Source organism: Paroedura picta, chromosome 2 (assembly GCF_049243985.1).
Source record: "Paroedura picta isolate Pp20150507F chromosome 2, Ppicta_v3.0, whole genome shotgun sequence".
In the NCBI taxonomy this organism is placed as follows: domain Eukaryota; kingdom Metazoa; phylum Chordata; class Lepidosauria; order Squamata; family Gekkonidae; genus Paroedura; species Paroedura picta.
In genome coordinates, this window is record NC_135370.1 from 90,672,294 (window position 1) to 90,696,741 (window position 24,448).

Here is a 24,448-nt window from a genome sequence, read left to right on the forward strand (position 1 = left end):
TTGTCTATGATTTCTGTGAAAGCATGGATGACCTAGAACATTTTGCAGGATTCCCCCCACCCGAAACAAAGACATGAACACTTCATCCCAAATTTATGAAAATTTTAGTATGATTTCCCATTCACAGTAACATTCAACAGCGATGACTACTGGAGATAATCTTACTGCTTTAGGTTTTATATTACTTCCCCAGGATTGCTTGTTTCCCTGGCTGGCAAATTCCTTAACGAGCTTTCCTTCATCACTGCATGGCAGGAAGAGTTGTCTATTGTGCAACTATTAGTAGCACAGAGCCTTTGTCAGGAAAAGAAGGTAAAACCTTATTCACTAAGCTACTCTGACATATCAGATTTCTGCTGGCATATTGGTTACACCTACACCTACAACCAATTTTACAGCTTTTGTTCTCACTTGGAAATTCAGCATAACAGCAGGATAAACAACATTTAAGAAATTACATGGATGATTGTTATATTCAGAAACAGCTAGATAAAGTAATTTTATCATGCACCTTGTATAGGGAAACTACAATATATTTCATAGAAATATAGAAAAAATTCAATTCATTTTTGTTGTTGTTAGGTGCGAAGTCGTGTCCGACCCATCGCAACCCCATGGACAATGATCCTCCAGTCCTTCCTGTCCTCTACCATTCCCCAGAGTCCATTTAAGTTTGCACCAACTGCTTCAGTGACTCCATCCAGCCACCTCATTCTCTGTCATCCCCTTCTTCTTTTGCCCTCGATCGCTCCCAGCATTAGGCTTTTCTCCAGGGAGTCCTTCCTTCTCAAGAGGTGGCCAAAGTATTTGAGTTTCATCTTCAGGATCTGGCCTTCTAAGGAGCTGTCAGGGCTGATCTCTAGGACTGACCAGTTTGTTCGCCTTGCAGTCCAAGGGACTTGCAAGAGTCTTCTGCAGTACCAGAGTTCAAAAGCCTCAATTCTTTGACGCTCAGCCTTCCTTATGGTCCAACTTTCGCAGCCATACATTGCAGCTGGGAATACCATAGCCTTGACTAAACGCACTTTTGTTGGCAGGGTGATGTCTCTGCTTTTTAGGCTGCTGTCTAGATTTGCCATAGCTTTCCTCCCCAGGAGCAAGCGTCTTTTAATTTCTTTGCTGCAGTCCCCATCTGCAGTGATCTTGGAGCCCAGGAAAATAAAATCTGTCACTATCTCCATTTCTTCCCCATCTATTTGCCAGGATAATTCATTTTAGGATACAGCATTTTCTATATTAATGTTATTTAAATTTTTTATATCTTGGCTTTCTCTAAATAGCCAGATTCAAAGTCTGTGTGATGCCTGGGAGGCATCCCCTGGTGATGGGGTCCCCCAGCTGTGGCCATGACAGAATCCAGGAAGTGGGGTTACACCCCCTTAGGCTCACAGAGCTTTATTAGAGGCTAGAGGCAAAGCCTGTTGCACCCAGGAAACAACAGGTGTGAGGACTTACACCTGCGCTGTGGCCTTCCTGGGGGCTGGATGCATGGCAAAAGCTCCTGCCCACCGCTGGACTCTTGAGGCCCTGCCTACAAACCTCAAGGCACATTCCTGACCTAGGGGTCACCGACCTCCAGGTGCGGCCTGGAAATCTCCTGGAATTGGAGGTTGTCTGCAGACTATGGAGATCAGCTCCCCAGGGACAAATGGCTGTTTTGGAGGGGGAACTCTGCCATGACAACGCATCTCCAGGATCTTGGAGGTGAAACGGCTTGCTTGGGAGGGGGAAACTCTGTGGCATTGTGCCCCAGAGAGGTTACAGCATGCCAATCTTTAGTTGGGTCCTGGGGATTTGCTGAAAGGGCAGGTCATTCCCAGGCAACAAAGATTAGTCTCCCTGGAGAAAAGGGCTACTTGGGAGGGGGGACTCTCCGGCTTTGGATCCCATGGAGGTGCAAGGATGCCAGGCTCCATGTGGGAAACAAAGAAAAATGCTGTGTGGCAGTAATTGCTAATAATAAACATCAAATAAACCTGTCACAGTTTGTTCCTTCAATGAAAATATTTAATTGATAGCAAAATTTCCTTGAAGAACTGAAAACCTTACTGTCTGTACATTCTTCAATTCAGTTCAATATCAAAGTAAATCAAAAACAGTTGTATGTTACAATAAAACATGAAAACATTGGCTGCCAAAGAACTTACAGAGGGTTTCTCAATCACTGCCTCTATGACAGCTTCTCCCTCCCTGAGAAGCCATTAGCCAGAAGGTCCAAATTTAAAGGAAAATAATCCCTTAATAGTCAATGAACAAGTCAAAAAAGACTTACAACATCCTCCTGAAATAGCTGCTTCTGCCTATGCTCTAGTTACGACTCTTTAGGGCAATTGCAATTGTACAGCTTGGTGTGGTGGTTATGAGAAACTTCTGATGTGGCAACTGGATTTCACTCCCTGTTCCTCCACATGCTGGGTGACCTTGAGCTAGTCACAGTCCTGTTAAAAACTGTTCTCACAGAGCAGTTTCTCTCAGAGCTCTCTCAGCCTTAAGTACATCACAGGGTGTCTGTTGTGGGGAGAGGAAGGAAAGGCTATTATAAGCTACTCTGAGACTCCTTTGGGCAATGAAAAGCAGGGTATAAAAACCAACACTTTTTCTACTGGGAAAGTCTCCCCACTCCACATGTCCCCAGGGCCCCATGGTGCTTCTTTGCCCAATCTACGGTTTCCCATTTTCCATGTCGTTGGTCTCAGATTTGCTTTGTTGTGATGGTCTTGGAAATATTGCAGCAAGACCAACATGGTATCCATATGGGAAAAGAGAGTCTACATCTTCCCAGTCCCATCCACATCAGCATTATTTTTCCTGCTGCAATTGTCTGTGATGGTTACCCCCAAAACATTCCTCACTTCTCAGATTGCAAATCACAAACCTTACATGACTCACTCATGTATAAACATTTCCAGGGCAGTCTTTCCTGACTGCCATGGATCCCAGAGGGCCAGCAGGGGGCTATCTGGGCCCCCCACAGTCCTCCTCCTCCACAAGGCATGTAGGGGCTTCGCCAGGAGGTGGCTGCCTCCCCCCCCCCCATCCACTGAGTTGAAAGGGGCTAGGAGTCCAGGGCAACTTACTGACAGCAGGGCATGCTCTGAGGCCAGCTTCCTCCTGACTGGGACTAAATTACCAGGCCCTGCCATTCCTGGCTGAGGAACATGACTTACTCATGAATAAACATTTCCAAAGCAGGAGCCATGACTGTCATGCAGGGAGTGCCCTGTAGGAGTAAGCCTCCCGAACCAGGAATCGCCACTTCCCTCTCAGCCCAAGGTCCACTATAGAGGAAAAAGAGTTGGTTTTTATACCCGCGTTTCACTACCCAGAGGAGTCTCAAAGCAGCTTACAATCACCTTCCTCCCCCCTGTGATGTAGGTGGGGCTGAGAACTCTGAGAGACACTGCTCTGTGAGAACAGCTCTATCAGGACTGTGACCAGCTCTTCAGATTCAAGGCCACTGCTCTTAACAACTACACTGGAACCTCACTGGAACATCTTGGTGGGCCCACATCCAGCCGGTGCTGAGGCAGCTGCATTGGCTGCCAATTGCTGCCCAGATCTGGTTCAAGGTTTTGGCTTTAACCTTTAAGGCCATACACGGGTTGGGACCCACATACCTGAGGGACCGCCTACCGCTCTATGCCCCCCGCAGGGCCTTACATTCTGCGGGTGAGAACCTGTTGGTCATCCCCGGCCCGAAGGAAGCGTGTCTAGCCTCAACCAGGGCCAGGGCCTTTTCGGTATGGTGGAATGAGCTCCTGGGTGATCTGCGGGCCCTGCGGGATTTGTCAGCTTTCCGCAGGGCCTGTAAAACGGAGCTCTTCCACCAGGTCTACAGTTGAGGCTGGGGTCAGTGAATCAGGGACATCGCTCCCCCCCAGGAGTTGGAGTGTACGCTACTCCCCTATCCTTTCCTCTTCATCTCTTTGATAATTGGGGGAGGGATGGAATTTTTAGCCGTCATGGTAGTAGATTGATGTTTTAATGGGAATTTTAATGGGGTTAGTTGTTGTGACCCGCCTCGAGCCTGTCGGGAGAGGCGGGAAATAAATCTAAAAATAATAATAATAAATAATAGTACACCACACTGGGTCTCATAGGTAGCCAAGGAGTGACCACAGAATGAGTGTAATATCCATGATCCACTGGCCAGTGGCATTCTGCACCATTTGGAGTCTCCAAGTGGACTTCAAGGACATATACAGTTCATTGCAAGGTCTAGTCTCATTGTTACTGTGGCAAAGACCCAGAAGGCCAGATTGTCTGAATCAAGATATTGGCCATCTTTTGTGTCAGACAAAGTTGGAAGAAAATGTTTTCATTTTCCATCTGCAGCAGTACTGATTGGTCTGTTTTAGCCCTCAGGTTCTTAGCCAAATCAGCAAGGATCAGATGAACCAAATAAACCCCAGAAAAATACCAACAAAATTGCTGTACTATCCTAGCCTACAATTAAGCACTCCAAAACATAATTTCTGCTTGCACAATTTCCTCATTTTCAATTTTGCTAGCAAGTTGTTCTAAAGTGAGCTAGAAACAGTATGTTTCCACTGCCACCAGATGGCAACATAAATGCAATTTCTTTTAAAAAATACAGAAATTCCCTCTACATTTTTCAATGACACTTTAAAAGCAGAGGTTACTTTATTCATTCAACTTTATCACATTCAGCTTCATTGATGTGAAGATTACTGTTTTGCCAGTCCTAATACTTGTGCAGTAGCCTGTGTTCCCCATTATCCCTCACGGGGAAATTGCCTGCTGTTTTAAATCATGGGATACTTCCATGGGATAATAGTGTTAGTGCTGATAGGGCCAAACAACACAGTAGAGTTTTTTTAGCAAGTCAGGTTTGGGTTCCCTGAACTTGATTTGGTTTCCTTGCAGTCACAAGGGAAGGCCATTTTAGAAGTCTTCGGGGGCCCAATTTAGCTTCAGACTGTAGTATGTAGGGGGGAGGGGCTCCTGCCTCCATTGTTATTTTCCCAAGTCAAAATGGCTTCCAGGGGAGCTATTTTCCCCCAAATTTGGTCAGTAATAAAATCTTATTGTGCTTGCATTTTCCTGTACATTCTAAGCTTTAGCTCTCTTGCTGTGCTAAGTATTTCCTGTATGACCACTTCCACATGCCCTCTCCAGATTCCTACCTGGATCTTTCTCCTTTGAATCCGACTGGAACTCTTGCTTGGGTCTCCTGGTGGCCTTGGCAAGTTCTCATCAGGGAACTCCAAGCCTCCATGTCTGTTTGGGTAATATTGTCCCTGAGTGGTGATCCGGCCTCAGGAAATGATTTATCACTCCCCAGTTATTTCATGATGAGGGAGGAAGAGTGACCAGCCGTGCAAAATTCAGCTACCAAAATACCCACTCACTTGATCATTGGCCTTGATCTTGACAGTGTCTTGAGCTGCTACGTGTATAATTGAAAGCTTCCTTTGTTTATCACAAGCTTCCTAAATATTGCTCCAAATATGCACTTGAGACACATTCTCAGTTGAAAGTCAGAGAAGTGCACAGGGAGGGAATGCTTATACATGAAACTCCCTTCTTACAAGTGGGACATGGTGCAAGAAGGAATTGATGGAAGAGAGGTTTTTCCCTAACACTTGGCTTCCCCAGAGCAGATTTAAAGCTTGTTAAGTAACATCTTCTGGACCACACAGGCATATACTGCTGCCTTCGATATCAACTGCCACTTGCATTACCACTTGCTAGCTCAGTCCTCCAAACAAGAAAGTAGTCAGAGCAGCCCTACCTCCTCGCTGAACTGCACAGTGATGGTGGATTTTGCCGTAGCAATCTTTGTTGGACACATGATAAGTGAATGGCGGTTGGTGAGCAATCAGTGGCAGAATGAAGACGAGGAAAAGCCATGACCAGGAACTGTAATGCGGTACCAATGAAGCAAGGGGCACAGTATTCCAGTGATCATCACAGTCCAGAAAGATTGCTGCCAATGTGTGGGGGAGGACCAAGGAACTGAAATATAATTTCTGTTTAAGGACGAGCTTCTATGAGACTATCAATCCCAGAACCTAAAATTACCTATCTCTGAATACTTCTCATTGTTTCAAAACTTTATTACTCTCATTTCTACCTGAAGGTATTGTAGATGAAATGTCGCATTTCATGATGAAAGCCCAATAATAGCCATCTAGGGCGCCAACTAAATGTTATGTATTTCCCAGTAAAGTTTCAGGAAACTCAAGACTTGAGGAGATGACCCTTTCCCTTCAGCTATTTATCTGCTCAAAACAGCTTCTCTCTTAATGGGGGAAAACACAGGAAATTGGCCACAGCATTATTCAACTAAAAGAAGTGGTACAAGATCAAAAAATGTGGTGACAGTTGAGCCATAGGATTGCCAAAAGCCAGACATGATTGAATGGCTAACATCATCATCATCATCATCATCCCTGGTTTCTAGTCTGACACTTTCACCACTGCACTGCATCACCTTATGATGTAGGGCTGGGAAGAGCTGCCTTGTTTCTCAACTCTCTCTCTCTGCTACTCAGAAAGGAGGTTTCAGAGCTGTTGTAATCCCTCTTGGCTCTTCTGCCAAATAGAAGCAATGAATCCATTCTAAATTATTTGTATTTCATCCATGGGCCTTTTCAGATGAACACATAAGTATTCCTTGACCACATTTTCCTCATTGAGCTATTGTGGCTCCCAGTCGATCATTAAATTAATTTTTCACATGCCATGTTCTGTCTGTTCCTCTTACAATGTGAGTGGCCAAATCCAGGCTCATTATTGCCAATGGCCTTGTTTCCCACACATTTCTCTAATAGTTTTAACCCCAGTAATTTTGATTCTTAAGTAAAAAGGTAAAGGTCAACCTTGAGCCGGCTGCTGGGATTGAACTCCCAGCCTCATGGGCAGAGCTTTCAGACTGCATGTCTGCTGCCTTACCACTCCACGCCACAAGAGGCTCTGATTCTTAAGTAGGAAGAGCAAAACTCTGACCTAGAACTATGGGATTTTCTTTGTAGTGTTTTGTCATATTTCACTGAGAATTCATATACTGAAACTTATCCATATGCATCTATTTAATATTCATGCAGAGCTTCTCCCTCTGCACTTAATTAAAAGAGGGTATAATTCAGAATTCGTATGACTAATTGAAATTGTTCAATCATGCACTACATGTATTTGAGAAAATCTAATGCATTTATGTTTGCATAATGGAACTGTAGAAAATGGTACAACAGAACGGCTTCTACTTTATTTTAAAATCAAAAGTTAAAAAACTCTTTTGTTTCTTCCTGAAGGATGTACACTATGGATAGCAAAGGTAGCTTGCCAGGCACTCTTCCATCTACGTAAGTTGAAACTACTACCACCCTACCTGGCCCTGGAAGTCAGCTTAAGGCTGGATTACTGCGACTCACTCTACTTAGGACTACCTTTGACCATGGTCCCTTCCTACCCAGCCACAGGACCCTTGAGGCTTCATTGTGAGTCTTCCTCCAGACTCGCTGTAGTCACCTCAGCTCCCATTCCTTGCTGCGAAGCTCCTCAGTCTACCAAGGGGCTTGCTTGAGATGGGGGCAGATACTATGTGTCTCCAGACATTTACTTGTTCTCTATTTACAGTTTCAGGCTGTAAATATTTATTTAGAGCTTCCTGCACTTTCCTGACTCACAGGACTGATGCTGGTCTGCCTGTCTGCGCCCCAGAATACAAACAGTTGCTGATAAGGGCTGGCCATAACCCATAGGCCAGGAGGGACACTCCTGCATCACTCCCTACCAACTGCAGGCAAAAATGGCTCATTTGAAGGCTGGACTCTGAGGCATTGTATGATTTTGAAGTCCCACCTCCAAACCTCCAGGAATATTTCCAACCCAGGGGTAGCCAACCTACAGGTGTGGCCTGGAGAGCTCCTGGAATTACAGCTCACCTGCAGAGTATAAAGATCAGCTCCCCAAGCAGAAAGGGATAATTTGGACAGGGTTGTGGTAGAGAAGAAACATTTAAGGCTTCCCACACAGGTTGTTGTTGAATTGAAAGACTTGAGGCCTACTGCACAGGGTTGTTGTGCAGACGAAACAGGAGATAAAAGAGCCAGTTTCCTCTGCAGAATAACACTGTGCAGTGGCCTCAAATCTGCAGAGAGTTGCAAAGAAGAAAGACACATGGCTTGGCTGCGTCTAACCTCCAGGCATAGCAGTATTTTAAGTGAGAAGGGGCTTTTCTGTGGCCTCCCTGTCAGGCAACTGTTTGGCAGAAGGGGAAAGTTCCCCCCCCCTCCTCAAAAGGAAGGCCCTCAGACTCCCCTGCGTTGCTCTTGGAAAGGCCTCCTTCCCTCAGTCAGGGGCTGTCACAACAGGCCTGAAAGGAGGGAGGGGGAGCACTCTGCAGCCTCCTGCCAGCTCTGTCAGGGTTCTAAGGCAGTTTACAGTTGGACATGACAGTTAGGACAGCCTTGGGGTGAAAAGGGCTGGCGCAGCCGCTGTTCTCATCTCCCTTGGCAGCCCTACTGACCTCTTCTCCCCGCGGTGGTCAGGAGCAGACTGGCAGCCAGACTGGGCTAGGTGAATAGAATTTTGGTCTGTCCTGGTGAGGGGCGAATAGGAAGGCACTTTGCGAGCCTCCCCATTGGCTGCTTGGCCCTGGATGGACACTCGGAGGGCCCAATCAGGAGCCACGAAGCGGCTCCTGATTGGGCCCTCTGAGTTTTTATCCTGGACAGGGCTGCCCTAACTCCTCCCCAGGTGGCCTTACCCTTTTATCTAATAGGAGTGGTTAAAGATGGCATAGAATCCTTAGTATTTTCTCATCCTGGTATTCAGATCTGCGGCCCAAAAGTTTGTTTTTCCACCTCACAGATGTTCAGGATTTCTTCTAGCTTTTCTCTGGAATTCTGCATTCAATTGGGTGTATCTTTCTCTTTCTCCCTTGCCTTTCACTTCCCTTCTCTCCTTAGCTATTTGTAAAGCTTCCTCAGACAGCCATTTTGATTTCTTGCATTTTTTTTCTTTGGGATGGTTTTACTTGCTACCTCTTGTACAATATTGTGAACCTCCATCCATAGTTCTTCAGGCACTCTGTCTATCAGATCTAATTCCTTAAATCTATTTGTCACCTGTACTGTATATTCGTCGGGGATATGATTTAGTTCATACCTGAGTGGCCTAGTGCTTTTCCCTACTTCCTTGCAACAAGATTTTGCAACAAGAAGCTGATGATCTGATAATCAGCTCCTGGTCTTGTTTTTACTGACTGTATAGAACTTCCCCATCTTTGGCTGCAGAGCACATAGTCAATCTGATTTCTGTGTTGACCGTCTGGTGATGGTCTGAATACTACACCATGCTAAAATATTGTTTAGGTTATTATTTAACCCACAAGCCACCAGTTTAAACCATTCAGCATTTACCCATAAATTCCATGTAGTGGTTTCTTACAGTTTCCTATTTACTCTAAATTATTCTCAGAGGCATTATGAAAACAGTAATTCCTAAACCTCTTCTCAGCTGAAAGCCAATATACCATCTGTCTGTCTGTCTGTCTGTCTGTTTGTCAGAGAGAGAGAGAGAGAGAGAGAGTACCTTCAGTGTCTTTGGTTCTCTCTCTTGTATACTGTTGGTGCATATGAGCCCCTCAGATTGCTTCCTCATTCCCTATGCCAATAATATACGTATATCAATATAATATGCTTTGTCACTCTAGCGTCATTATATTGTGACGTCCTAATGTATATTATGTTTGCAATTCTGTATTTATTGAATCCATAAAACTTCTGAAGGCACAGTAAAAAACAGTTCCCTATCCATATCAATTGTGATGCTTTCGCTATAGAGCCAGAGCATTAAAAATGACAAGGAAAAAAAAACACCTTGATTTCAAAAGCTACAAATGACATTTCTGACATATGGAACATGAAAGGGTGGAACACTGTTCCATATATTGTAAATGGAATTTGGCCATAGCTCTTAAATATATATGTCACTTGCTAGAGAGAGGGGCTCTGATGGCACCATTTCAGTTTTGTTGTCATGGTTACTGTGATGCAATCAAAATGCCATGGTTACCAGATCTTCATTTATTTCAACTATTAGAGAAAAAGGGGACAGGGCTTTGTCCAAAGTTTGAGGCTATTCCTATAAAACAATGATTAAAAAAATTTTAAAAACCACTTTGATGTTATTCATTCATGAAGCATGTGCACAAAAGAAATTACCACTGACTGATTAATCTAACATGCTGGTCTATAATAATTTCTTGCTCTTCTAGACAGGTTTTTAAAAGATTTTGTCATCTTTGGAAGATCATATATTATGCAATATTGACTGTAAAGGGAGCCACTTTCTTTAATGTATTTCTGTCCCATAAATACTGTTGATTCCAAATTGTGGAAGGAGTTCCCAGCAAGGAATGCATAATGGCTTTAACATAAAAAGGTAAAGGTAAAGGCATCCCCTTTGCAAGCACTGGGTCAGGTCTGACCCTTGGGATGACATCCTCTAGCGTTTTCATGGCAGACTCAGTACAGGGTGGTTTGCCAGTGCCTTCCCCAGTCATTACCGTTTTACCCCCCCAGCAAGCTGGGTACAGCAAGCTTTAACATACACCCATCATAATCAGGTCTACGGTATTGGGGTATTCCCAAGAAAGTATTATTGTCCTGAGTATGACCTTTTGACAGGAGAGGCTTGATATAAGCCTCTAAGGTAAATCAATAGTTTACTCAAACCATCAGACTGACAGTTCATCCCTTGGCTAAGACAGGTGAAATAGAATGGGAAGTGATACAACAACACTGGAACAGTTACCCAAAACATAAGGTCATTTTCACTGTGCCCAAGTTATGTTATTTTTGGGCCGTGCAGAAAAGGTGAGATGATCTTCTATACACTTAGGGTGGTAGGGAGCACAACAAATGCTCATTTATTATACAGAAAAACAAATCATGCAGATGAGCTCTTAAATTGCTAATGCCAACATTTTTGATACCACACAAACCAATGTTTAAAAAGAATCATGTCTGTATTCCTATACAACCTCTTGGTTGAAAGCCACTTTAAGTCAATGCAGTTTGATATTCAGGCTTTCACAGTGATACAGAACCACAGGATCTTTTGTCTCCTATAGTCAGAAAGGCAAAATAGTCCAATGTGCTGTACACAAAGTAGTCAAGTGATGCTGCAGAGGTGGAACATGCAGAACCAAACAACAGAAATCTTCTTGATATAAGTGGATGCACTTTTGTTGTAATACAATATAGTTACCATTGTCAGGAGTGCTTCCATGTAGAAACCGCACACTCAGTGTCTCCTTAAAATAAATGTTTTTTTGCAGCAAAGTAGTTTTAGAAAAGCACGTTGAGGAGAACTTGTATACTGTGAGGGCCAGCTATAGTGCCACTAAATGTTTTGCTGAGTGTGATAGATCATTCACTGAGGGTGAATTTGTTAAAAAATTGTATACTGTTAATTTGTATACTGTGAGGGCCAGCCATCATGGCACTAAATGTTTTGCTGAGTGTGATAGATCATTGGCTGAGGGTGAATTTGTTAAAAAGTGCATGGTTAAAGTAATGAAGGAAATGTGCCCTAACAAGATTAGCTTTTGCTTATATATTCCTACTGTTATGATAGTCAGTTCATAGTCTGACGAAGAGTGCTTGCACTCGAAAGCTCACGCCTTGAATAAATTTTTGTTGGTCTTAAAGGTCCTACTGGACTCTGATTTTAAGATATCTTGTGTTAGCTGTGTCAGTTTATCTATATATACAATCACAAGACATGTTGAACAACTAGGAGAAGAGCTGCATATGTCAGTGATCATAATGGCCCAGGGCCTTTCTGGGTCTTTTAGGATTGTTTGCCTAGTGTGCAATGCCCAAATAGAATGACCACTAGACCACTTTTATGATTTTATTCTACTGCAGAATAGAAATGACACAGGTGGGATAGTCCCAAATTTACTTGTGCAGAGAACAATACAGTTACATGAAATTATATAACTTCCCATTGCAGGTGAGAAAGGTGATGGATGCCCTTTCAGGTCAAACCAATTACCTGGGGTCTCCACCCTCTTGCGCATCCCACAGGACCACCCCTGATGTCACCATGCCAGCTCCACACAAAGGTCCCAAAAAGGCAACTTCTGTTCCTCCCCCCCTCCCTGCCAGCCTCCAATGGTTTACATAAACAATTTCAGCTTCTTCTTCTGGCCTTGAGAATAGGTCAGTTTGACATATCAACATAGGCAATATTTCAAGAGAGAGCCAAGTACATACTTCCCCATAAGCTGGGCCTTCTGATTAAGGAAACAGTTCTGGAAGCCAAGTTTCTCCTTACTAAGCAAAAAATTAAAGAGACTTGTCTCATCCCTCACCCCATCAAATCATAAAAGCAAATTAAAAAAATTATTTTGGCATTAGATGAGAGCAATGACATTACAGACACTGCTCAACTATTCATTTTTATCAGGGGAAATAGAGTCCAGTTTCAGAATAACAGAAGATTTGTGTATACTGCAGAGTCTGAAAGGCACTACAACAACAGAAAACGTATTCTTGAAGGGTGTAAATGAGTAGAAAATACTGGTCTGAGTTGGGATAAATTGAAGAGCATCACAACTGATGGATGCAAGAAATATGGTGGGAAGTAAAACTGGTATAGTTGAAAGAATCCATGACAAGATACTGAAATTAATCTGTACACTTCCCATGCAATTTCACTGCATCATCCATCAGCAAGCCTTGTGTAGTAAGATCCTCCAGTTGGAAAGTTTGATGCATACTGTTGTATCCAGCATTAATTACATCAAGCATCATGGACTTACTCATTATCAATTTCAAATTTTTCTTTCAGCGATAGATGCAGAATATAGATGTATTGTACCATGCAGAAATCAGGTGGCTTAGCAGAGGCAAATCCCTCAAACATTTTTTTCCAGTCTTTATCATGAAGTTGGTGTCTTTCTCAAGGAGAAAGGAAAAGGTCAAGAGGCACTTTCTGACCCTAGATGGATTTTTTGATTTAGATTCATTAAAGAGAGCACCTGTTTGAATAGATTGCAGGGGAAAGGGGAGCTTGTGTGTGACATGTATTCTAAATTGAAAGTTTTCTAAGCAAAACTTTGGTGAAGAAAGGTAGTGAAGGTGACTTTTCAAATTTCTCATACTGCAATGGACTAAAATTTGAGAAGAATGGGAATTTACAACTCAGTATTGAAATATAGATCAAGGCACTGAACCTATTGCAGGCGAAATTCTAGAAAAGATTCATTGATTGCCATAAGCATGGAAAGGAAATATGTATGTTTCAGAATCCATTTGAAGTAGCCACAGAAGATGCAAGTAACTTTTTCCAGATGGAACATATGGATTTGCAAGCTATTAATCATCTCAGAGACATTTATGAAGAAAATAGTCTGTTATATTTCTACTCTGATCTACCTGATATATTTATCAACCTAAAGAAATTTGTTGTTGTCATGTTAACATACTAGCCAATGAGATAAGAGAATGATTCCATTGATTTTGTCATGACTCAAAGCATCAGCTTTGCTTGTGGCCCGGCCAGCTTCTTGCTGCTGTAAGAGGCAGGCGCGACCACCGGCATGCTGGCGGACACAAACGCGCATGTGCAGAGCGGCCGCGCATGCGTGATAGTGCCCCCTGGTGGTGAAAACGTGCATGCGCAGCAGTTCCGCGCATGCACGTTTTCACCACCAGGGGGGCACTATCGCGCATGTGCGGCGCCCGGGCTGCCGGCTCTTCCTCACCTCCGGAGGCGGTCCTCAACCTTCAAAAGGTTGCGGACCGCTGCTCTAACAGATAAAAGGGAAAAGGCAAATGTCTGCAAGGAAAGGAGATACAGACTTACTTTTTAAAAAGCAAGCTAGGAATGCAGAGACCTTAGCAGATTGTTACAATGTTTCAGTGATATGTCAGTTTGTTACTATTTTAAAGGGGGGTGCTGGTACATGACCAATGACACCACTAATGACAACAGCATCCTGCCTTGAAAAGACTCATTGTTGCATATAAGAAAAAAAAATCCTGACTTCACAACTATGCATAGAGAATGCAGACAAACAGAACTACCATGGCCAATGGATGGCTTGTGGCTTTAGTGCTAACTGGAAGTGGAGAAAGAAGATCTTGAAAGCAGGTATGATGCAGGGCAGGACTTACTACTGAGGAAATGCCGGCAGTTCTTTCTACTCTGGTCACACAGTCATTTCTCCATCTCCACTGTTACATAAAGTGTTGTGCAGATCTGAAGGACTCTCCTATGTCACCCAGACTGCATTTGGTCCAACAATGATTCATCTGTAAATGAATATGTTTTTATGTCTAGAAGGGTATTAAAATATTCATAAATAAGGTTTAAAGTGGGTCTTGACTCAATTTGATTCATAATGTAAAACCTATACTAGCCAGTAGAATATTTATTTTAAAAGCCTCCATTTGTTTTCTCAGGTAGGGGTTATCATAGTGTTTTAGAGTACCCTTTATGACTTGGGACCCACATATCTTTCCTGTGTGCCAACTATGATCTTCAGGTAGCCACCTGTTAGCCACCTGTTAGCTGTCCCACCACTTAGAGTAGCTCATCTGGTACCAACTAGAGCAGTCATTCTCAATCATAGAATCATAGAATAATAGAGTTGGAAGGGACCTCATGGGTCATCTAGTCCAACCCCCTGTACTATGCAGGACACTCACATCCCAATTGCTCATCTACTGTAACCTGCCACCCCTTTGAACCTTCACAGAATCAGCCTCTCTGTCAGATGGCTATCTAGCCTCTGTTTAAAAATTTCCAAAGATGGAGAACCCACCACCTCCCGAGGAAGCCTGTTCCACTAAGAAACCGCTCTAACTGTCAGGAACTTCTTCTGGATGTTTCGATGGAATTTCTGTTGAATTGATTTCATCCCATTTGTTCTGGTCTGTTCCTCTGGGGCAAAAGAGAACAATTCTGCTCTATCCTCTATATGGCACCCTTTTAAATACTTGAAGATGGTTATCAGATCCCCTCTCAGTCGTCTCCTGAGTGGGCAGGCCAAAAATAACAGACAGAAACATTGTGCGCTAGGAAAAGCTGACTTGAAATCAGCTTTCAGGAAAGCATTAGGGTAAAACTGGTCTCAAAGGAATGGGACAATGAGAAGAAAAAGAAGTGAAACTAAGGACATAAGTCTGTGTGTGGAAATTAGGTGATAAACCACAGCAGAATGGGGGCCAGCACTTATGAGAAAATCCCATGCAAAAAAGTACTCAGACATGCAAAAAAGTTTGGATCCCCTGCAAGCTACACAACCAAATGTACACACTGGAGAACCCCCCCCCCCCATTGCTTTGAAGTTTGGTAAACATTGATTGAGCAGAGATTGGACTGTCTGGAAAGGTATCCATTCACAAAACACCATGAACTGCTTGAAAGTTCATTTTTCTGGTTGACCTGTCATGAACTTCAGTTTGTGAACCAGGAACTGGTCAAAATTCATCACGAGCTTTAATTTGTGAGCTGGTTCGTCCCTAATCTCGGTCTTTATGACCAGCTTATTGACACTCTAGGTCTGTTTCACAAACAGGTTGCTGAACTGGATGGACCACTGCTGTGAACTAGCAGAACTCTTCTTATGCTTTGGGCAAAGAAAATTTCTGGGAAAAGCCATGTTAACTCACTCAAAGCCAGTGGGTTTAGAAGAATTACACTATTTGTTTCCTGAATCACAGAGCACTGGAAACTTATGCGCATTTGTTTATTTACAAATATTAAACACATAACACAGTGGATGCAAACAGATTCCTACCACAGACTGTACAACCATGGATCTTTCATCAGGTGCCCAAAGAACTACAGCATGCCAAGACTCATTCAGAGTAAGTCAACTCCGACTGAAAATTGAGTTCTGTCTGTCTCTATTGGTGAATACAGGTATTCAGTTTACCTAGTGGAGATGTGTAAAATGCTAAACTATAGGCCATTACAGCTAGCTTTGTAATATTTTTTTGAGTTGCAGTTGCTCCAGCCCTAGTTACTGACTTCTTCTGTTGCTATGGAGTGAAGATGTTAGTTCTATCTATCCCTCCATGCTTTGCTGCAGTATTTTCTGGCTCTTTTTAACTGATGTAGATTGATGAGTATGAGGTTAAACAAGTTCCCATTGTATTCCATGTATGTGGGCTGTAGTTAAGTGCATTTGGCTTTTTTTTTTTAAATGGTACCGCTGCTAGGGTGCTCTGCCATCTGTGAAGAACTTTTTGAAATGTATTTGTTTGTTTCTTTGCTGCTTCTTCATAGAGCCTTGTCAACAATAAGTCTGAAGCATGGACATAATTCCCCCAAGCATTCACTTTATAGCTGGAAATTATCTTTATGCATAGATACACCCTATCAGGTATAGGCAGGGAAAAAAAATGTGGGGTTTCCCTCCTCCCACAATCAACACTAGCCATGAAGCTCTACAGCTCAGGGAATATCTTCCATGATCAATGTCATCAGCATATGTTAATAATATACAGGAAGCCATCAAACAATATGGGAAATATATGGAAGAATATCCATTTGATCAACCTTTATCATGCAAAACCATGTATGGTATGGGGCAGAGGGAGGGAGGGAATATGATGTTTTCAGTGAAACAGACAATGAAACAAAGCTGTCACATGATAGAAAATCCTGTCGCATGATAAGCTCATTTGTATTGGATCCCTCTCTGTCCCAAAATGCTAACCACTTTTTTTCTTTACACTAAGGTAAATATCCCCAATTAATGATTGTTACCGAGAACATATCAACCAATCATGTTGGATTATCCTTACAATTTTTCCAATTAAAATTTGTGAAAAGCCCCTGTAGGTAGAGCGTTGCCCGTGAACATGTCTGGAGTCCGGCCTGCGCATCCGCCCACATGGGCCAATCCGGGTGCACCCAGCAAAGTCGGCATCAGATGATCATGACAATCCAATCAGGACACATTCTTACTGGAACCCTCTAAGACATGACCTCATCATTCCTGATTCCCCCTTCCCATCTTCTGGCCACAGGTTTTCTTGAAAAGCTGATTATCACATTTCTAATTCTGGTCTTGACGATAATTAGGGCCGTATTGCTGTTTGTATTCCAGATCAAATTCAAGGTTCTGGTTTTGACCTTCAAGGCTATCCATGATCTGGGTCTAGTGTACTTGAGGGATAGTCTAACTCTCTATGCCCTTCACAGGGCTCTTTGCTCTGTGAGTCTGAATAGGTTGGTGATCCTTGACCCATGTGATATACATCTGATCTCGACTAGGGTTGTGCATGGCGGCATCCAAATTGGCTGTTCCGGACCGACGCAGCCAGCACCATGCCATGGGGGGAGGGGAGGCATGGACACTGGTGCGTAACTCAGTGCACGTACGCAGGCATGGAGCTTCACGTCGGCCTGGAACGGCCGATTCAGACGCCGCTGCATACAACCCTAGTCTTGACCAGGGCTGGGGCCTTTTTGGTCCTGGCCCCTACCTGGTGGAGTGAACTCCCAGAAGAGCTAAGAGCCCTGACAGAGCTAACACAGTTCTGCAGGGCCTGCAAGATGGAGCTGTTCCACATGGTGTTTGGTTGAGGCCAGAATAGGGAAGATATATGGGGGTTACTCCTCTAGCCATCCATTAATCTAACTATCCAAACGCCTACCCTGAGACTGGGGATTGGAATGGGGGTCTGTGGAGCCAGGAGAGATTTTATAGGGGATTAGTCTGAGATTAGAGGGGGTTATTTTATCATTTTATTATATTTTATCAATAACTTGTTGTAAACTACTGTAAGCCAGCTGGCCCGAGAGTAATGGTTAACTAATTTATAAAATAAAATAAATATGGGCAGAGAGGCCCAATTAGCAATATTTGCTAGGTGGAATGAGCCCATTACTATTCACATTGACCCTTGGGATGAATCAGGGGTGCTTTGCCTCAGTGATATAGATAGAGTGGTATAGATAGAGTATAATAGAATCTGGGAGTAATAGTACAAAAGAAACTGAGAGCCATGGGTGATGACTAAGGGGCTGAGGGAGTTTAGTTGATGAGAGAGAAAAATTATAGATTTCTATATGCTAATGCAATTAGTCTCTGAGCCAAGAGTTGGAGTGCTTGGTGTTCAGTGACAATTTAGATATAGTAGGTGTCTCAGAAACATAGTGCAATAGGAATAGAAGAGTTGGTTCATATATGCTGCTTTTTCTCTACCCAAAGGAGTCTCAAAATAGAGACTCAACGGAGTCTCTACACGAAGGAGTCTCACCTGCCCCTTCCTTTCCCCACAACACACACCCTGTGAGGTGGGTGAGGCTGAGAGAGCCCTGATATTACTACTCAGTCAGAACAGCTTTATCAGAGAGGTGGTGAGCCCAAGGTCACCCAGCTGGTTGCATGTGGGGGAGTGCAGAATCGAACCAGGCATGCCAGATTAGAAGTCTGCACTCCTAACCACTACACCAAACTGGCTCTCTGAATAATGAGATATAGCTACTCCTGGGTATAGGCGGGACAGGGAGGGATGAGTTGTTGTTGTTGGTGTGAATAGAGGGCATAGAATCAGATAAGTTAGAAAACATTAGGGGAATGAACTCTCCAACAGGAGCAATGTGAATGGAAATTTTGGGTTCATCCTTGAGGCTGATTTTGAGATGGAAATAAGGGAAGTAAGTAAATCAAATATTATACTGGGAGACTTCAACTATCCTCAAATTGTTTGGATAAACATGTGCTCAACTTATGCTGTAGAAATGAAATTCCATCATAAATGACTATGTACTGGAACAACTGGTTACAGAGCCAACCAGAGGGGTAGTGAGCTTGGATTTGGTTCTGAGTGGGTCACAATATCTGGTGAGTGATGTAGAGGTTGTTACATCAATTGGGAACAGTGACCACAATGCTATTAGGCATTCAGGTCAATGCAAAGTCACCATGTCCTGATGGCATACACCGAGAGTTCTTAAAAATCTGTGAGATAGTTGATCTATTAGCCCATGTATGTAACCTATCATTAAATTCAGCCACTGAAGAGTAGCAAATTAACATCAATTTTTAAAAAGGGGTCCAGAGAGGATCCAGGAAATTACAGTCCAGTCTACCTAACATCTGTCCTGGGCAAATTATTAGAAACTGTAATCAAAGATAGAAGTTTTAATCACATAGACGGGCAAAGCCTGCTGAGAGAAAATTTAGCATGGCTTCTGCAAAAGAAAATTCTTTCTCACCAACTGTTTGGAGTTCTTTCAGAAAGTGAACAAACATGTAGACAGTGGTGATCCAGTAGACCTTATATACCTGGACTTTCAATGGGTTTTTGGCAAGGTACTTCTCAACAAAGACTCCTGACTAAACATGAAGTCATGGGATAAGAGGACAGGTTCTCTTAAGGATTCAAAAGTGTTTAAATGACATGAAGAAAAAATAGACATAAATAGGCAATTGTTGCAATGGAGGTAAATAAGCAGCGGGGACCCACAAGTAAATAAGTATTTATCATGAATGATTTCGAACTAGGAGTGAGTAGTGTATTGGCCAAGTTTTCAGAGGCCACAAAATTACTCAGGATGTTAAAAAACAAAGCATGACTATGAAGAACCCCAAGAATTCTTCAAACTGGATGAGTAGGTGATAATGTGGCAAATGAATTTTAGTGTTGATAAATTTAAGGTGATACGCACTGAGACAAAAAAAAATAGCTCAATGACAGTGTTCTGCAATAATGAAAAAGACAAACGCTAGAGAGCCAATTTGGTGTAGTGGTTAGGAGTTGTGGACTCCACACCTGGAGTACTGTGTGCAGTTCTGGAGGCCTCACTTCAAGAAGGACGTAGATAAAATTGAAAGGGTACAGAGGAGAGCGACGAAGATGATCTGGGGCCAAGGGGCCAAGCCCTATGAAGATAGGTTGAGGGACTTGGGAATGTTCAGCCTGGAGAAAAGGAGGTTGAGAGGGGACATGATAGCCCTCTTTAAGTATTTGAAAGGTTGTCATTTGGAGGAGGGCAGGATGCTGTTCCTATTGGCTGCAGAGGAAAGGACACGCAGTAATGGGTTTAAACTACAAGTACAATGATATAGGCTAGATATCAGGGAAAAAATTTCACAGTCAGAGTAGTTCAGCAGTGGAATAGGCTGCCTAAGGAGGTGGTGAGCTCCTCCTCACTGGCAGTCTTCAAGCAAAGGTTGGATACACACTTTTCTTGAAAGCTTTAGGATGCTTAGGGCTGATCCTGCGTTGAGCAGTGGGTTGGACTAGATGGCCTGTATGGCCCCTTCCAACTCTATGATTCTATGATTCTATGATTCTAATCTGGCGAGGTTCAATTTTGCACTCCCCCACATGCAGCCAGCTGGGTGACCTTTGGCTTGCCACAGCACTTGATATCGAGCAGTGTTATCAAGGTTCTCTCAGCCTCACCCACCTCACAGGGTGTCTGTTGTGGGGAGAGAAAAGGGAAGGCGACTGTAAACCTGTGGGTAGAGAAAAGCGGCAATAAAGAACCAACTCTTCTTCTTCTTCTTCTTCTTCTTCTTCTTCTTCTTCTTCTTCTTCTTCTTCTTCTTCTTCTTCTTCTTCTTCTTCTGTGGTAGAGATTATTAGGAAAGGGACTGAGAATATTGTAACACCCCTGTATGGATCTATGGTGTGGCCTCATTTGGAATATAGTAATACATTTCTGATCACTGTATCTAAAAAAGTGCAGAGCTAGATAAAAGGTTATTAGGGGGTTGGGACTTTTCAGTTTGGAAAAGGAACAACTAAGGGGGATCTGATAGAGGTTTATAAATTATGAATAAGGTAGAGAGAACTGATAAAGATATTTTTTTCCTTCTCCCAAAATACTAGAATTCAAGGACATCCAATAGAACTGATGGACAGTACAAAAGGAAATATTACTTTATACAGAGAGTGATTAGAATGAGGGGGGGAAGCTAAAATTCCCTGTGCCTGCCTAAATGTAGCAGTATAAGGTTACCTTTATAATAGGTCCTGCCTGTTTACAATAGGTCCCGCCTATTGCTAAGCAGTATTGCTGGTGAGGCAGATCATGGCTGGAGTGACATTGGTGGGTGGATGTAGCTGGAAATGTGAAATGTTTGACTGGGATGAGGAAAGATGTTTTATCCACCATTGGTGGGATTGTTAACTTGTGATTACTGATGTTTTTAATTTGAAAGTGATTTTATTGGAGTGGATTGTTATATTTTATTCTGTTTTATCTTGCTGTAAACTGTCTCAAGCTGACTTTGTCAGGAGAGGCAGGATAGAAATTAAATTCGAAATAAATAAATACAAATAAATAATTTTTGAACAATTGCAAAGAGACTATCAGAACAAGATTCAAGTCCAGTAGCACTTTTAAGACCAACAAAATATTCTAAGCTTTTGCTAGTCAAAACTCACTTAAGGCAGATTAACCTGGGGTTTCTTGATAGCCCTGGAAGGGTTTCATGAAGGGGTGGGAGTTAATTATAATATATTTTTAAAATTTAAAAACATCCTGTCGACACTCCGCCCAAATGGCCAGTGATGGGCCTGGAGGGGATGGGGAAGGGAGGGGCCCCTGGTGGGTGTGTACACAGTGATACTTCCCAAACATATTCTGCACAGTTGCTGCACTTCTGGGGTTTCTCAAAGCCTGAAGAATGTTTCAGGGATTCTCAATGGAAAACAAGCTGAGAAAAGCTGTGCTAGGATGTCAAGGGCTCAACATGGAATTGCTGTTTGAAGTAGATATCCTATGGTGTAATGTATGTAGTTCCATACTAAATGTTTTCAGTTAGGTCTCATACAGAACAGAGAGGAAGTAGCAGCATATGTAGCAAAATGGCTTAAGACTCGTCTTTATAGCCACCTCAGCTGATTAACTAGCACTAAATTTTAATCTGTGACTAAAGGTTTGTTTGATCAATCACACAAATGTTCACAACCCTAATTAAAATCAATTAGAATTTTGCCATTTTCTTCTGTTAAACATTCATTAAACCCTCTAGGATGCAAATTATACTCTCCTACAGAAGTACTAAGGAGTAAAAAATAATGACAATTTAGGTTAAAATATTACTACTATTCAAAAATATTTAAATACGAGATTTTAGTGCAACATTTCATAGTTAGCTGCTAATTTAAAGAGGTATGGCTACACCAGCTTAAATTTATACTGTACCTTTGATGTATTAGTGGAACAATGGTCATATATGCCTCCCACAGTTTTGAACAATCAAAGAAGCATACTATACAGTTATAGAAACCTGGCTGTGGTTCTTGCTTAGCAAGAGACTGCATATCAGAGAATTACTGATGTCTTCCAGGATTGCCAGACTCCGTATGGAACTAAGCACCTGCAATTTTCAATGTTTGAAAAAATAAGGGGTTTTGGTAAATGCTTTTTTTTTGTCAATACATTTGTCAAACTAAGTGCTCTGGTTTCAGCAACCTTGAACTGTGTACAGGCAACAGCTATACAGAAATGTGGAGGTTTTTCTAGAGTTGACATTTCCCATACATTTACTTTTTCTAACCTGAACCCCACTATAGGTGAACTGGTTTTACAGATTTCTGCAAGTGTTCAAAGCAGTGCCAGTGAAAAGATGAAACTAGCTCTACAGAGACTGATCAGAACTATGAAATTTTGGCTTGACATTTGTGGACATGACAATATTTTCCTTCTATGATAAGAATGCAGACATGGTTTTTGGAACTGCTTTAAAAGGTTGTTCTTTAAAAAAAATCTCCAGGTTATGTCAGGCTGATTCTTTGTACAATCCAGAAGTACTATAACAAGAAAGGCACAACCTGAACTGAGTTAGACTGAATGTTCTTTTTCTTCCAATTGGAAATTGCCAGTCTGGCAAGCTCTGAAAGTCAATTCTATGCTTATCCTCTAAATATCTGAAACCCTCCATGATTGTCTTTTTTTGCTATATGGGTATCTATGGCAACTAAAGCTGAAGCCCAAAGCAAGCCTCATTCCCCCCCCCCACAAAAAAAACACATTTCTGCTTTCCAAGTTGTATAAGTTACCTCTAATATTTGAAGACTTACAGGTTATAGCAACACCACACCATCCCTGCTTGAGTTTTTAACTGTTGATCATATAACTATGTCAGTCACTGAGATATGCAAAGCAAGTAGCATAAAATACATCATTTGAAATTTATTTTCTGATTCTCCACCCTCAGAACTTTCTCCCCAGTAACATTAAAGTTAAATTCATGTTAGATTAATTTACTATTGTTTACTTCTATTTCCAGCCCACTACTACTGAAGAAACCAGCAAGGGCTATAGCGGGAGATTCTAGGGCAGAGGTAATCCAACTGTGGCCCTCCAGATGTCCATGGACTACAATTCCCATGAGCCCCTGCCAGCATTTGCTGGTAGGGGCTCATGCGAATTGTAGTCCATGGACATCTGGAGGACCGCAGTTGGACTACCCCTGTTCTAGGGGTTGCAGATTAATACAAAAACTATAAGTAAGAAATGCCTTACTTCAGCTTTCTGTGTACACTTTCATTCATGATAACACATCACAACCAACATTTTAAAATGAAATTGTTTTCTCTACTATTATGGCTAATTTTTAAAAATCTGTCTTTGTTTTCTAAGTGGTTGGCAAAAAGTGGTTGAAGGTAGAGAAGTGGTACAGTACAGTTCTTTAAATCCTTCTAGACACCTATTGATTTCAATGAGTTCAGAAAGGTTTAACTCTGCTTAAGGTTGCACTGAAAATGGGGATTCCCCCCCCCCAAGGAAAGGACTGTGGGTTTAGCCTGTATGTCTGGAAAAAATTTAACCCAGTCCTATTCCCAGAAATAACTTCTTCTGAATGACTGCAGTAAAAGAAACTGGGTCATTTCTCATGAATCCATTTTGTACTGTTCCGGAACCAATGTGGGAAGTAGCAAAAAGTAATAAAATACAGGATAATAAAATATTTTGATTTGAATGTGAGTACATGAAAGGATGTGTGCTTGCTTATCCACATTAATTTATTTTAATACAGAGCAACTTTAATTTCACAATGTATATTATAAAATGCTTTATTAATGTTCAAGCTGATATACAATAACAATACAATATAGTCAGAATCCAAGCAAACATAATGGTGCAGTATCTAGTCGTCCATGTTCTAGATAACCAACATTCATCAGTGATGGTACCGCAGGTGAACCATTCCACAGAACTGGCACTGCTGCCATAAAGTTTGGATTCTTCCCTTCACTGTCCACATCTGCTGAATGGTAAGCCCCCCCCCAGCAGGGCCTGTGGGTCACATGGTAGGCTCCCTGATTCTTCAGGGAAGCGGGCTACAAGTTCTCCTGTGCAGGATGGCTCCCTCAAGAACCCCCAATCCCATGACTTGCCATTTGTGTTAATACTCTTCCCTACAGAAGATCAGCTTTAGACATGCCACTGAAAATTTGTCTTGAGGCAGCATGCCAAAAGCTGA

The 24,448-nt window shown here is 42.4% G+C and overlaps 1 protein-coding gene across 2 annotated transcripts in view; it reads left to right on the forward strand.

Moving 5' to 3' along the window:
• The window catches only part of PTPN5 (protein tyrosine phosphatase non-receptor type 5), a 161,436-nt gene that overhangs the window by 30,913 nt on the left and 106,075 nt on the right, over window positions 1–24,448 (forward strand). The window lies entirely within an intron of this gene.